Below are 9,631 nucleotides of genomic sequence, written 5' to 3' on the forward strand. Positions count from 1 at the left end.
TATAACTACTATAATACTGCCCCCTATGTACAAGAATATAACTACTATAATACTGCTCCTATGTACAAGAATATAACTGCTATAATACTTCCCATATGTACAAGAATATAACTACTATAATACTGCTCCTATGTACAAGAATATAACTACTATAATACTGCCCCATATGTACAAGAATATAACTACTATAATACTGCTTCTATGTACAAGAATATAACTGCTATAATACTGCCCATATGTACAAGAATATAACTACTATAATACTGCCCCTATGTACAAGAATATAACTACTATAATACTGCTCCTATGTACAAGAATATAACTGCTATAATACTGCCCATATGTACAAGAATATAACTACTATAATACTGCCCCCTATGTACAAGAATATAACTACTATAATACTGCCACTATGTACAAGAATATAACTACTATAATACTGCTCCTATGTACAAGAATATAACTTCTATAATACTGCCACTATGTACAAGAATATAACTACTATAATACTGCTCCTATGTACAAGAATATAACTTCTATAATACTGCCACTATGTACAAGAATATAACTACTATAATACTGCCCCCTATGTACAAGAATATAACTACTATAATACTGCCACTATGTACAAGAATATAACTACTATAATACTGCTCCTATGTACAAGAATATAACTTCTATAATACTGCCTCTATATACAAGAATATAACTACTATAATACTGCCCCCTATGTACAAGAATATAACTACTATAATACTGCCTCTATATACAAGAATATAACTACTATAATACTGCCCCTATGTACAAGAATATAACTACTATAATACTGCCTCTATGTACAAGAATATAACTACTATAATACTGCCTCTATATACAAGAATATATCTACTATAATACTGCCCCTATATACAAGAATATAGCTACTATAATACTGCCACTATGTACAAGAACATAACTACTATAATACTGCCTCTATGTACAAGAATATAACTATTATAATACTGCTCCTAAAATGAGCTTGTACCAGGTAGCGTGGCCGAGCGGTCTAAGGCGCTGGATTTAGGCTCCAGTCTCTTTGGAGGCGTGGGTTCGAATCCCACCGCTGCCAGTATGTTTTTTTATTTATTTTTTTTCAGTGAAATGCAAACTCTGCTTTTTACACATGTTAAAAGTAAATTGCCTCCAATGTATAAGATGAAAACTAGTAGAAATGCAGTGGAACCTTGGTTAACAATCCGTTCTGGTAGTTGCTTGTTAGCCAAGTTACTCAGCAAAGCAAGATTTCCCATAAATCTTATATATAATCATTGCAATGCAGACAATTCCTTCCAGAACTTGTGCAGTCTCCCATCCTAGTCGCCTATTATGCCATTCCACACACGCACAAACACGCACGCAGACATATTATGCTCACCTTACCTTCCGTTCCATCGCTGGCCTCATGATTCCTGTAGTTCGTCGGTACAGGATGTGTATCGGTAACCATTACGACGAGAGAGGAACTTCTGTTGCCAGAGCGCTGACGTCAAAGGCAGGAGCCACTTGCCTCTGATTGGTCAGCGCACTGCCTTTGAGTAGCGGCTGACAGCGGATGTTCCTCCCTCGTCGCGATGGTTGCCGATACACATCCTGTACCGGTGAACTGCAAGATCCGGGAGGCCGCCGATGGAACGGAAGGTAAGGTGAGCATAATATGTTTGTGTGTGTTTGTGTGGACTGCAAAAGCCGGTCAGAGTGCGGTGGAAGTACAGAACCGGAAGCGTGTGCGGTGAGTATTTGCTCGTAAACCGAGTTACAAATTTACAACAAGCTTTGCTCATATAGCGAAATACTCGCTAACTGGGTTACTCGTTAACAGAGGTTCCACTGTACTGCTTCTATGTACAAGTAATTATTACATTACTGATCCACATGTACAAGAATATAACTATATTAGTATTTGTAGAATCATCTGATTTCTATTATACTGCAAATTACATGCAAGACTGTGATCACTATAATGCTGCTTTCCTTGTAATGTAACATGTAAATGTGCTGCCCCCACGTCAGCAGCAGAGCTGCTCGAATCCGGAGTGGCTCGAGGGGTTTCCGGACTCGGGGGTCGCGCGGACACTCAAATATAGGGGATGTGATGTGTACACGGGATTGTTGTAATATTTCGTGACGCCACCCACGGTGTGTGGTAAGGTGGATTACCACCGCTGTTGTTGGGGAGCACCTGGGGGCGATGGAGTTGCAGCTGGTTGTGAACCCCTCCGTGGGTAGGGGTGGATGCCCCAGGGCTCAGTGTCCGGAACACGGGAGATTATGATTGCGGGAGGTGGCTCTCTGGGCCGGACCGGTGATTGGTGGTGTACTCACGATTGAATAATTGCACACAAGTCTGTCGGTAAACCAAGGTGTCAGTGGCCGGCTGCCGCTTCTGGGTGTATTCGGTTCAACACCCGGCTGGTGTACCTGTGTCCCTTCCTCCGGCACTCTGTACTTTTCTTCTATTTTGGACAACCTCGTGTGGAACGGGGAAGTTCTAACTAGGGTCCAGGTACGCCGCCTGTGCATGGTTTCCAGACCGGATATCCGCTCTCGGTACCGGCAGTCTCCAACCCTGTCCCGGTCCACTCTGGATTTCCCGCGACCGGACTCCCGTCACCTTTGGACATGGTCCACTGCTTGCCACCTAGCCAGTAGACCAGGGCCACTACCCTGGCTACCTGTCACTAGGCTCAGCCTTGACTCTCCTCCTCACTTCACCTCCACCTTCCTTCTCCTCTCGCTCTCTCTCTCTCTACTTCACTCTCTCTTTTCCCACCCCCAGGATCCTCAAGACCTCTAGGTGGGCGCTCCCAATCCGCCTGGTCCCGCCCACTGGTGTGTACTTCCTACCCGGAGGGGGGTGGTTAGGGTTTTGTGGCAGATGGTACCTGATGTGGGATTGTGTTGTGTGGGGTGTACTGTTTCTCTGTGACCACCTGGCGGCGCCAGGGCATCACATTCCCCCTTGGTTGAATACTGCCCGTCCGCGGGCTGTCCGACCATTGACCTTTGTTTTATTTTTCTAAAGATACTGGAAAAAAAAGTAAAACATTTTAAGAACATTTCTTACCTTACGGGAGGCACATTACTTTAACGTTACAAACATTATAACATTACTTCTCCTTTCCCCATTCACCACCCAAACAACCTGGTTCCTTGGTGCCACCTCTAATCATGGTGGGCACCCCTTTTCCCCAGTCCACACCTGTTCCGGGTGATGCCTGCACGGTCCGGGTAAAAAGTTCCTTACTCGGCAGTCCATCTCAAGGATCCCAAAGTCCGGGTGGCCCTTGGCCTGGAGGTTAGCCACCGGTTTTATTAGTGACTGGGCCTCGGCCTACTCTACCACAGGCCCTTCCTCCAATCTACCTCTCCAGAGGCAGTGCAGTGGGTGAGGAGTAACAAGAAAGAAAGTAGTTAGGGTATTTACAAGACCCAAACAAGTTTTTGGGGTGACCTCGCCAGTCCTGAGGTCTTGGTCCATTTTTTTAAACTGAAAAACAGGGTAAACTTCAACAAGTTAACGGGTAGCCGGTAACCACTACTATTCACTTCTTATTCTTCAGCAGGGGTCTGTGAGGGGTGTCGGAGACATGGCTGCCCATCAACCACCATCCACTTTTTGACGTCTAGAGCGAACCACCCCCTTTCTCCACAGTGTCGGGTGTAACTCACTAGGTCCCTGGGTTCCAGATCTTGGTCTGGGTGGCCTGTTGGCAGATGAGGGGCCACATCCCTCCGGGACACAAAAAGTTTCGGAGTCCAGTCCCGGCTCATAGATGAACCCCCATCCCTTTTGGGGGTTAAAGTGGTGGACCTGCCCATGGTAGGTCGGGCCCCGGACCCGGAAAGTAGCCTGCCGCAGGTTGTCTTTTTCTTATTAGGTGCATGCCAGCACCTCGGCTTTACATTTTTCCCGGGCAGCAATTTCCTGTTTCAGCTGCCATTGCTGTCGCTCCCAGTATGGAGTACGGGTCCCGTGCTCCTCCTCCTGCTCTGGAGCTTGGCCCACACGGATGCCCTAGGTGTCGGCTACGACCGGCCTTTCCATCTGTCGAGGGCTCCAGCTTTCACTGGCCTTCTCTGCTTCCCGGCAGGTACATCCCGGCTGTTCCACAGCCAAGACCGGGTACTGGGTAGCAACACATGCGGCCGCCACAGGTGGCTTCTGGTCGGGCACCTCCTCCGTTGCAGCCGGGCGAACTGCCGGGGCCGACGTCATCATAGTTGCGGCCGGGCGGACTGCCGAAGCTGACGTCATCATAGTTTCGGCCGGGCGGACTGCCGGAGCCGACGTCATCATAGTTGCGGCCGGGCTGACTGCCGGAGCCGACATCATCATAGTTGCGGCCGGGCGGACTGCCGGAGCCGGGGATGACGTCATCAGGGTTGCGGCCTGGCTTGGGGCCGAGATGGGTGCTGGGTCAGTGGTGCAGGTAAGGGCTGAGGTTCCCACTGCTGGGTCCTCCTCTTAGACATGACGGGTTCCGCTGCCGGTGTTTGGGTTAGCCGTGGACACGGGTGGCGAAGGAGGCGACGTGGCGTACAGGGGCAGGCCGGGCCCCTCAGCTGGGACGGCCGGTTCCTGAGGAACATAGGGGCGGGGGTCACTGCTTACCCGCTCCTCCGAGGCCATCTCCATCTCGCGCGCCCGGACAGCTGCAGCCAGGCCTTTCATCTCGGTAGTCCACTGCGTCATGATGAAATGCGCCTGGGCCTGTATCCTCTGGCACATCTTCTCCGTCTGTGCTTCTACCCAGTCGTCAGTCCTGGGAACGGGCCTTTCCACTTGCTGATTGTCGGACCCCTGAGACATCCTGCCGCTTGCTTGTCCAGGAACGGGATTCGTCAAAGTACAGGTGTCCCTGCCTTTTTATCTTCTTGTGTCACATGCAGCTGTTTTTGCCCTCCCCCTTGGTTTTTCGACAGTGGTCTCGCGGGACCCACTGTCCTTTGCACTTCCTGTCTTGCGAGTCAACCGCTTCTGCCCGCGTTCCCAGGGGACGGGGCTTCAACTTTGCGCTCTTTTTTTGGGGAAGAAGCCGCCGGGCTTGTTGTTTTTCACGCCCAAAAATGGCGGCAAAATGGCGGCTGTAGAAAAATTTAAAACAGAGCACCGTTCACAGTCCAAAACAAGGCACACTTCCACCAGGTAGGTGGAGGGATTACAATAATGTTTGTGACGCCAGGTTTTGAGGTGTGCCGCCCCCACATCAGCAGCCGAGCTGCTCGGATCCGGAGTGGCTCAAGGGGTCTCCGGACCTGGGGGTCACACGAACACTCAAATAAAAGGGGATGTAATGTGTACACAGGACTGTTGCAACAGTTCGTGACGCCACCCACGGTGTGTGGTAAGGTGGATTACCACCGCTGCTGTTGGAGAGCACCCAGGGGCAATGGAGCTGCAGCTGGGTGTTAACCCCTCCGTGGTTAGGGGTGGATGCCCCGGGGCTCAGTGTCTGGAACACGGAAGGCTATGATTGCGGGAGGTGGCACGCCGGGCCGGACCGGTGATTGGTGGTGTACTCACGATTGAATGATTGCACACAAATCTGTCGGTAAACCAAGGTGTCAGTGGCCGGCTGCCGCTTCTGGGTGTATTTGGTTCCCACACCCGGCTGGTGTACCTGTGTCTCTTCCTCCGGTGTACTTTTCTTCTATTTTGGACAACCTCGTGTGGAACGGGGAAGTCCTCTCCCGATTCTGTTTTTGGTTGGGAGATGTGCCCGCGAAAACTGACTCTTGGGATCTCAGTGGGTTGCTGCGGATACCCTATCCCCCACAGTGGGCTGCCGTTTTGCTATATCTGGGCTAAGACTTTGTAACAATGTCTGGAACCTTGCTCCCAGCCTGGTTAATTAGAGAAGGGGCTTGCAACCGTCTTCTAACTAGGGTCCAGGTACTCCGCCTGTGCACGGTTCCGGATCAGATCTCCGCTGTCTGTAACGGCAGGCTCCAACCCTGTCCCGGTCCACTCTGGATTTCCCGCGACCGGACTCTCATTGCCTTTGGACACGGTCCGCTGCTTCCCACCTTTCCAGTAGACCAGGGCCACTAGTCTGGCTACCTGTCACTAGGCTCAGGCTTGACTCTCCTCCTCACTTCATCTCCACCTTCCTTCTCCTCTCTATATCTACTTCACTCTCTCTTTTCCCGCCCCTGAATCCTCAAGACCCCTAGGATGGCGCTCCCAATATGCCTGGTCCCACCCACTGGTGTGTCCTTTCTACCCTGAGGGGGGTGGTTAGGGTTTTGTGGCAGATGGTACCTGATGTGGGATTGTGTTGTGTGGGGTGTACTGTTTCTCTGTGACCACCTGACGGCACCAGGACGTCACCAAAACCTGAGTGCATGTATGTGTGTATGTATGTATAAGTATGTGTCCGCTAAAGGAATCCGCACCGTCGCATTTACAATCACGACATTTTGCAAAGATGCCTTATTTGACTCAGTGGATGTCATAGACTATGTTTTGATGGGAAAATTTAACCACGCACTCTATAGTTATTTGCCAAAAACCTGCTTACATTAAAGTCAATGGAGCTGGGAGCTACAGGTCATTAATAGGAGTTGTGATTGGTTGCTATAGGCAACAAAGGACATTCTTAGTATAAGAAGCTGATGTGTGAGGTAATATGATATTGGTGGAGAGACAGAGACACACAGAGACACATAGAGACACATAGAGACAGACACACAGAGAGAGAGGCAGACATATAGAGAGACAGAGAGATACTTAGTTACTATCCTAGGCAACGCCGGGTACTACAGCTAGTAAAATATATAACTGATCATACATTTTTCACACCTACATACAGATCTTTATGGTTTGATTTTCACTGGAACTGAAGAAAAACTGGGCTCGTCCGGGAGTTGAACCCGGGACCTCTCGCACCCGAAGCGAGAATCATACCCCTAGACCAACGAGCCAGATGAGATACTGAGCTGAGATCTTCCTTCTTCTATACACAAAGTTCTGAGTCACCTGTTACTTTCCTGACATTTTACAAGTTCATGGACTTTTCCTTTAATTTTTACAGTCAGTGCCTGGTTCTCTTGCGCTGGACTCCTTTTGCACCTGATGGACCTGTCTCCCCCACAACTGATCAGTGGAGTGAAGCGACCGATGGGAGGGCCGCGGGTGTGTGTGTATGCTCTATTCCAACAAAATCCCCATACTCAGATTTTACCGGTAGTAACATTTCTTTACTAGGAAACATGTTTATAATACAATCAACTGAGCTATCTGCACACATGGGTATAGGAAGCCCCTGGACTTTCACTCCTTCCGGGTATGCAGCAAGAAAAAAAACAACAACAAAAAAAATGGCGGCAACTTTCCCTAACTTTCCCTACAAACACGTACCAGTCTATCCCGAAAGAAGATGTCGCTCCCACGTCGCAGGCCTGGGGTCTCGCGGTGATGGGTCCCGGTGCAGCGCTGGAGAGATGAAGCTCCTCGGTCTTTTCTTTTCTTTTATCTTCCCCAGCTGGTGACGGATTATAAGTAGTCTTTTGGTCCCGGAGCACGCCGGGCAGAAGAAGGCAGGTCACAGTCCCTGCAATTACACTCAGATGGCGGTGCTCGGTAGTCCGGTTAACTCCCTGAGGAAAACAAAGTTCTGCAGACTGGGAGTGACAGAAACTGCTTTCACCGGGTGATTTCTTCCTGACTTTTGCGGCAAAACGAGCCCTCTCTTCAGGGAGACCACACGCAGGACTCTCCTCACTGAGCTCCGGAGCTGAACACCACTTTCCCGCATCTTCTCTTCAGGTTTTTCACACACCAGCTCCTGTGGGGAATTTCCCAGCTCTGTGTTTGTCGTTGTACAGTACGACGCTGCCCCCTTGTGGGCAATTGCTGGAACAGTATTCAAAGCCATTTCTACAGAAGGGATACAGTCAGACTTGTTGACCCCATTACATACCCCCCCACTTAAAGGTTGGCAGTCCCTGTCAACTACCGTCGGTTCCCAGGCAGCGATGACTGCAGACGTTACAGGGGTTGGTTGAGAAGTGGGCCATACGTACTGGTCCCTGTAAGACCGCCCGGGCGGGATCCCAGCAGTGGTGCGGTCAGTGCGCCTCAAGGGTCGGTTGTTCCCCTCCCTGTCACTGTCTCTACGCCCCACTCCAGTCAGCACCCCGGGGAAAGAACTGGGTTGTGTAGGGAGGTCACTGATCTCAGAGTCAAGGTGATCACTGTGCCGGGAAACGTCCGTGTCGTCAGTCATGTTGGTAGTGTCATCCCCTCCGGGTACTGTGGTAGGGGAGTCAGGCTGGGATCGGCAGGGCCGCAACATATTTCGGTGCACAGTGCGGATGCTGTGATTGTCTTCACCCCGCACTCGGTATACATGCCCGTTGGGGTAGGGGCGTTCGATTACCCGGTAAACCTCAGTCTCCCACTTGGCTCGAAGTTTCCCTTGGGGCTTCTTGATACGGAGCAGGACTGGCTGTCCCAACTTCAAGGGTTGCTCTTGCACGGGGAGTGGATCAGCATGTATCTGGCCCCGGATTTGTTTGCTCACCAGTCGGTGTACCGTCTCCATCTTCTGTCGGTGAGCATTTAGCCAGGAGGGGTAGTTATGGCAGACGTCAACTCCAGGGCGAAATAGGTTCAGGTCATGGACCCCTTTTCCGGGGCGACCAAAGAGAAGGGTGTGTGGAGTGTAGCCAGTCACAGAGTGGACCTGGTTGTTATAGGCCCATACTAAATCAGGAAGGAATTGAGGCCATTGGTCTTTCTTATCATCGGCCAAGGTGCGGATCAGCTGGAGTAGGGTCCGGTTGAAGCGTTCACATGCACCGTTCCCTTGTGGGTGATAAGGAGTGGTCCTCGACTTCTGGATCCCATACATCTGGTGCAGCTCTTCGATGACTCGGCCCTCGAAACAAGCCCCCTGGTCGGAGTGCAACCTCTCCGGGCACCCGTAGACATGGATGAACTGTCGACAGATGGCCCGAGCAGCCGATTCAGCCGTCTGGTCTTTGGTAGCGACAGCGACAGCGAATTTTGTGAAGTGATCCACCATGACTAAACAATACTGATAGCCACTGCTCGCCGTCCCAACCAGCAGATAATCCACCATCAACAGCTCAAGGGGTCTGGATGTTTTAATTGTCTGAACAGGTGCACGCTGCTCAGAGGACTTGTGTAGTTCACAGGTGCGACAGGTCTGGCAGACGTCTTCAACCAGCTTGCGGAGCCCCGGACAATAGATGGACTGTTGAACCCACCGAAAAGTCTTGTCCATTCCGAAGTGTCCATTCCTTTTGTGGGCCTGGACCACCATCTCACGGGCCAATTGTTCAGGCACTACAACTTGTGCGCATTCTTCCAGCATGTGTGACAAGAGAACCTTCCGGTATAGCACTCCTTCTCTCAGAATCAGCCGGTCCCACTGGCTGAGCAGGGTCAAGGTCCCGGTAGACAGTCGCGCCCGTATATCGGCGGGAGGCTTCTGTTGCCGTTTCACCCATTGTTTGAGTAGAGCCCAATCGGGGTTCTGGTCCTGAATCCTGCACCACTCCTGGGGTGGCAAGGCGACTCCCACCGGAGTTCCAGCTTCGCCCACAACGAGCTGGCGGTGATCCA

General features: G+C 50.7%; 2 non-coding genes across 2 annotated transcripts; one reads left to right on the forward strand and one right to left on the reverse strand.

Annotated features, from left to right (window-relative positions):
- Positions 1–1,026: 1,026 nt before the first annotated feature.
- TRNAL-UAG (transfer RNA leucine (anticodon UAG)) lies at positions 1,027–1,108 on the forward strand. The gene has a single exon. It is a non-coding gene; the product is annotated as a tRNA-Leu (tRNA).
- A 5,783-nt stretch (positions 1,109–6,891) lies between these two features.
- TRNAP-CGG (transfer RNA proline (anticodon CGG)) lies at positions 6,892–6,963 on the reverse strand. Its single transcript has one exon. It is a non-coding gene; the product is annotated as a tRNA-Pro (tRNA).
- Positions 6,964–9,631: the final 2,668 nt, after the last annotated feature.

Source organism: Anomaloglossus baeobatrachus, chromosome 4, assembly GCF_048569485.1.
Source record: "Anomaloglossus baeobatrachus isolate aAnoBae1 chromosome 4, aAnoBae1.hap1, whole genome shotgun sequence".
Classification (NCBI taxonomy): domain Eukaryota; kingdom Metazoa; phylum Chordata; class Amphibia; order Anura; family Aromobatidae; genus Anomaloglossus; species Anomaloglossus baeobatrachus.